The following is a 6,057-nucleotide window of genomic DNA, read 5'->3' on the forward strand; positions in this document are numbered from 1 at the left end:
TATACAAATGAGCATAGAGATTAGTTTTGCTATATCATTTTTTCTATAATCTGAAGACATATTAAACTTTTTTGTATCTTAGAGGATGAAGCTTTTCTTGGTGACTTCAAGAGCATCAACATTTTCTGTTGTAATAACAACTATCAAATAAAGCTCAGGTGAAACTTACACTCCTTTGTAAAGTGTAGCTCTTCCAGTAGGTCCTGTGTTTGGTCTAATGTCTACTTAATTACAGTAAGCCTTCAGGTTTTTTGTTCTTCTATTTGTTTTGGGAGCAGGGATTTGATATATGTCTAAATATGACAGGCTTTCATTTAAAAAAAAATCTTGATTTTCCATTTAGAATAGTGTGGTCTTTCACTATATTGAGCTTATGTGGATGTATATTACTATATAAGAATTTTACGGGAGATAAATTCCTATGAAATATTCTCATTGCTATCTTAATTAGAAGTAATCTTTTTATGCCCCACTGTAGGTGATAAGTTCCCCATGTTCAGTGAATATACTTGTGATTAGGTCAGTCTATTATTAGGAACATACAGGCAGCCAACCGGCAAATGGATTGTTTTCCTGTCTGAGGAGAAGAGAAAAAACACTAAGGTAAAATTAAAATGCCAATGCATGCTGAGAAAGAGCTAATAGAAAGCATGTGACATTATGTACACTGATGATACTCGGATGAAACAATGGAATCTATTAAAAGGTACCTATGTGGATTTTATTCTTTGAGAAATGGACTAGGGTAGGGGGTGGAAAGGCAGGGAAAGAATGAAGACAGTGTATTGAAAGAGAAGATTATTTGACCCATTTATCTGAAATAAAAATCCTAAGTCTTATAAGATCCTCAAATGATTGGCTACATTTTCAGGTAGGTGTGCATTAATAAATGTTAAACGGCTAAAAGAAAATGGGTTATATTCCACCAATAGCTCGTCATATAGCTTTAAAAGTATTGCTTTAAGAATCGTCAATTTAGGGGGAGGATTTGAGTGCCAGGCAACAGGACTCTGCTTTCAATCCTGTCCATCACATTTTAATTTTTATTAAAAACACTATTGGAGTTATGATTTATTTTTTAAAAGAAACAGTGTTACAGTAGGTGAATCAAGGTCCGAGTGAAATCTCAGCAGCCTGAAAGAATGGGCAGGGTTGGATATGATGAAATTGAATTGATATAAATATGAAAGTCCAGCTCTTGGCGTCAGATGGCTAATTGCACAAGGACTTCATGGGGAAATATTTGGAAATAATTATAGATTTATGAGAAGTTGCAAAAATTGTTTGGAGAGATCCTATGTACCTTTCACCCAGTTGTTACATTTTACATTTGCTACAGCACAGCAGCTGTAGCAAATCATCACATGTGGAAAAAGACTTAGGAATTTTCCTAACCACTACCTATGTGGCCCACGGAGTGACATGATGTTCCAAAAAATTAATAACCTGTATGCAATCATAGATAAACACACCCCAATATATGCATACACAGGATATAATTTCCAAAGTAGGACAACAAATTTCCTACTTTATTTTATGTTGGCATTTTCCAAGTACCATGTTCATTACCACACAATAGAGGTATAAGTAAAGCAGGGCATGTCTAAAACAATGTGGCCATTTGATGAAGGGCCCTCAAAAATGTGTGATTGGGCCAATTGCAGCTACTTAGGAAACTTGAGGCAAAGATTTGAGGCTGCAGTGTGCTATGATCATGCATATGAATGACCACTGCATTTCAGGCTGGGCAACATGGTAAAAACTTTATTTCTTAAAAAAAAAAAAAAAATTAAAAGTGTATTATTGAAAACCATGGTGCATTGCTGTCTTCCAGTAATGGACTAGAGCAAGGATAGAGGCTTAGATTTAAACTTTGTTTGCTCCAACCCCAAAGTGCATAACTTGGACCACAGTTGAAGATACCTAGAAGCAGAATTCAACACAACATAATTTTTAGCCATATTTAGAGAATCCAAAAATGAAGCAGGCTCATTTGGAGGCAATGAGTCTCTTATTACTGGAGATACTCAAGCAAGAATTTCAGTGGTCACTAAGCAATGGAAATGTTACAGTTTCTTCAACCCTGAAATTTTATTAAATGTGTATCAGCAAATCGCAGGTGTCCCACTTACCTCATTCTTGAGTAATATTTAACTTCTATGGGCCCCAGTTTTCTCTTATTTAATGGACTGAGGAGTGATAATAACTTATAAAGCTGTTAGAAAAATTAACTTAAAGAACAATAGCAGTAGCCTGATTCCAAATCTCCTCACATCCCCCAAATAAACATTAAGATCCACAAGGAGAACAAATGAAACTATACAGGACCTAAGAATTAAGCGTTGTTAAGAGACAGAAAATGCTGCAACCCTGATGACACCTTGATTTCAACCTTGTGAAACCAGAGCAGAAAACCATCCAAGCCATCTGAACCTCTGACCTACAGGAACATACAACTGCTACATAAAGACCAACATGAAGAAAACTACCAACTCTGCTGAGACCACAAATACAAATGTGAAATGAATACATGTGATATGCTCTGGACAAATAATTGATTAAATCACACTGTGTGTTGGCTCGTTCTCCTACTAATAATAAAGACATCTGAGACTGGATAATTTATAAAGGAAAAGAGGTTTAATGAACTCACAGTTCCACGTGGCTGGGAATGCCTCACAATCGTGGTAGAAGGTGAAAGGCACATTTTACATGTTGGCAGGCAAGAGGGAATGAGAGCCAAGTGAAAGGGAAAACCTCTTATAAAGCCATCAGATCTCATGAGACTTAATCACTACCACGAGAAGAGTATAGGGGAAACTGCCCCCATGATTCAATTATTTCCTAACAGATCCTTCCCAAAACACATGGGAATTATCGGAGCTACAATTCAAGATGAGATTTGGGTGGGGACACAGCCAAACCATATCACACCAAAGTTAATTTATTTTTAAAGAAATAGGTGAGAAAATAATAGGTTAAAACGTCAAGAAGGTTTTGACAAAATTATATTGAAGGAGACATGCCATACCCAGATATTGAACAGTTCTTCAAAGTTACAATAATTAGAATGAAACAGTATTGTCTCAGGTATAGACAAATACATTGGTGAAATGGTAAAGAGAGCCTACAAATAAAATCATGTATATGATAAAGGTAGTTATACTCCAATACATAAAGAATAAAGAGTACTAGGATAGTTGGTTAACTACTGGGGGAAAATGTTAGATCTTTATACTATATTTTTGCAAATTAAATTGTAGCTAGATTAAAGAGTTAAATATTTTCAAAAGGCCAAATAATCGAATGTTTGTATCATCTGAAGATGGAAGAGAACCTTCCAAGCATTAGAGCAATATTTTAAAATCCGCAGGAAAATGGACTAATATAAATAAAGATAATTAAAACCTTATCTATCTAAATATGCCAAACAAAATATGAAAGCACTTAATTTGGGGAAATGTCTGTAAACATGTAAGACACAGGGAGGATTCATTGTCATAATATCTGAGGCATACATTATTAAGATAGACTTTAGTAGAAAAATGGAAAAATATATCAAATACGAATTCATAAAAGAAGACATTCAAATAACTAATAAAATGCTTAAAGGTTTCAGCACTGGACCTGGGCAAGATGGCTGAATAGGAAGAGCTCCAGTCTGTAGCTCCCAGTGAGATCAATGCAGAAGGCGGATGATTTCTGTATTTCCAACTAAAGTACCTGGCTCATCTCATTGAGACTGGTTAGACAGAGGGTGCAGCCCACGGAGGGTGAGCAGAAGCAGGGTGGGGTGTTGCCTCACTCAGGAAGTGCCAGGGGTCAGGGAACTCACTCCCCTAGCCACAGGAAGCCATGAGGGACTGCCATGAGGAATGGTGCATTCCGGCTGAGATACTACATTTTTCCCACCGTCTTTGCAACCCACAGACCAGGAGATTCCCTCAAGTGCCTACACCACCAGGGCCCTGGGTTTCAAGCATGAAACTAGACAGGCGTTTGGGCAGACACCAAGCTAGCTGCAGGAGTTTTTTTTTGTTTTTTAATATCCCAGTGGTGCCTGGAATACCAGGGAAACAGAGCCATTCACTCCCCTGGAAAGGGGGCTGAAGCTAGGGAGCCAAATGGTCTAGCTCAGCATTTCCCCCCACTCTCCCCCATGGAACCAGCAATCTAAGATCCACTGGCTTGAAATTCTTGCTGCTAGCATAGCAGTCTGAAGTTGACTGGGGATGCTCAAGCTTGGTGGGGGTGGGGCATCTGCCATGATTGAGGCTTGAGTAGGTGGTTTTCCCCTCACAGTGTAAACAAAGCCACTGGGAAGTTTGAACTGGGCAGAGCTCACCATAACTTGGTAAAGCCGCTGTAGCCAGCCTGCCTCTCTAGATTCCTCCTCTCTGGGCAGGACATCTCTGAAAGTAAGGCAGTATCTCCAGTCAGGGGCTTATAGATAAAACTCCCATCTCCCTGGGACAGAGCAGCTGGGGGAAGGGGCAACTGTAGGTGCAGCTTTAGCAGACTTAAACATTCCTGCCTGCTGGCTCTGAAGAGAGCTTTGGGTCTCCCAGCACAGCACACGAGCTCAGCTAAGAGACAGACTGCCTCCTCCAGTAGATTCCTGATCCCCATGCCTCCTGACTGGGAGACACCTCCCAGCAGAGATTAACAGACACCTCATATAGGAGAGCTCTGACTGGTGTCTGGCAGGTGTCCCTCTGGGATGAAGCTTCCAGAGGAAGGAACAGGCAACAATCTTTGCTGTTTTGCAGCCTCTGCTGGTGATACCCAGGCAAACAGAGTCTGAAGTAGACTCCCAGTAAAACTCCAGCAGACCTGCAGCAGAGGGGCCTGACTATTAAAAGGAAAATAACAAACGGAAAGGAATAACATCAACTTCAACAAAAAGGACATCCACACAAAAACCCTATCTGAAGGTCACCAATATCAAAGACCAAAGGTAGATAAATCCATGAAGATGAGGAAAAACCAGCACAAAAAGGCTGAAAATTCCAAAAACGAGAATGCCTCTTCTCCTCCAAATTATCACACTCCTCATCAGCAAGGGAACAAAACTGGAGGGAGAATGAGTTTGATGAATTGACAGAAGTAGGCTTCAGAAGGTGGGTAATAACAAACTCCTCTGAGCTAAAGGAGTATGTTCTGAGTTAATGCAAGGAAGCTAAGAACCTTGAAAAATGGTTAGAGGAATTGCTAACTAGAATAACAGTTTAGAAAAGAACATAAATGACCTGATGGAGCTGAAAAACACAGCACAAAAACTTTGTGAACCACACACAAGTATCAATAGCAGAATAGATCAAGTGAAAGAAGAGGAAAGAATATCAGAGATCAACTTAATCAAATAAAGCATGAAAACAAGATTACAGAAAAAGAAGACAAAAAGGAATGGACAAAGCATTCAGGAAATATGGGACTATGTTGAAAGGCCAAACCTAGGTTTGATTGGTGTACCTTAAGTGACAGGGAGAATGGAACCAAGTTGGAAAACACTTCAAAATATTATCTAGGAGAACTTCCCCAGTCTAGCAAGACAGGCCAACATTCAAATTCAGGAAATACAGAGAAAACCACAAAGATACTCCTTGAGAATAGCAACCCCAAGACACATAATCATCGGATTTCACCAAGGTTGAAATGAAGGAAAAAATGTTAAGGATAGACAGAGAGAAAGGTCCCCAAAGGGAAGCCCATCAGACTAACAGTGGATCTCTCTGCAGAAACCACACAAACCAGAAGAGAGTGGGGGCCAATATTCAACATTCTTAAATGATTTTCAGGCCAAGCACACTGGCTCATGCTTGTAATCCCAGCACTCTGGGAGGCTGAGGCAGGCAGACACAAGGTCAGGAGTTTGGGACCAGCCTGACCAACATGGTGAAACCTCGTCTCTACTAAAAATACAAAAATTAGCTGGGCATAGTAGAGTGCACCTGTAATCCCAGCTACTCAGGAGGCTGAGGCAGGAGAATCGCTTGAACCCAGGAGGCAGAGGTTGCAGTGAGCTGAGATCACACCACTGCATTCCAGCCTGGCAAC

General features: G+C 39.8%; 1 long non-coding RNA gene across 1 annotated transcript in view; it reads right to left on the bottom strand.

The window, feature by feature from the left end:
- Positions 1-281: 281 nt before the first annotated feature.
- Positions 282-6,057, bottom strand: part of LOC119474216 — a 25,043-nt gene continuing 19,267 nt past the window's right edge. Inside the window, exon 3 of the long non-coding RNA XR_005203504.1 lies at positions 282-577. This is a non-coding gene — a long non-coding RNA (uncharacterized LOC119474216). The remainder of the gene's footprint in view (positions 578-6,057) is intronic.

This window comes from Cebus imitator, unplaced genomic scaffold (assembly GCF_001604975.1).
Source record: "Cebus imitator isolate Cc_AM_T3 unplaced genomic scaffold, Cebus_imitator-1.0 Scaffold218, whole genome shotgun sequence".
In the NCBI taxonomy this organism is placed as follows: Eukaryota; Metazoa; Chordata; class Mammalia; order Primates; family Cebidae; genus Cebus; species Cebus imitator.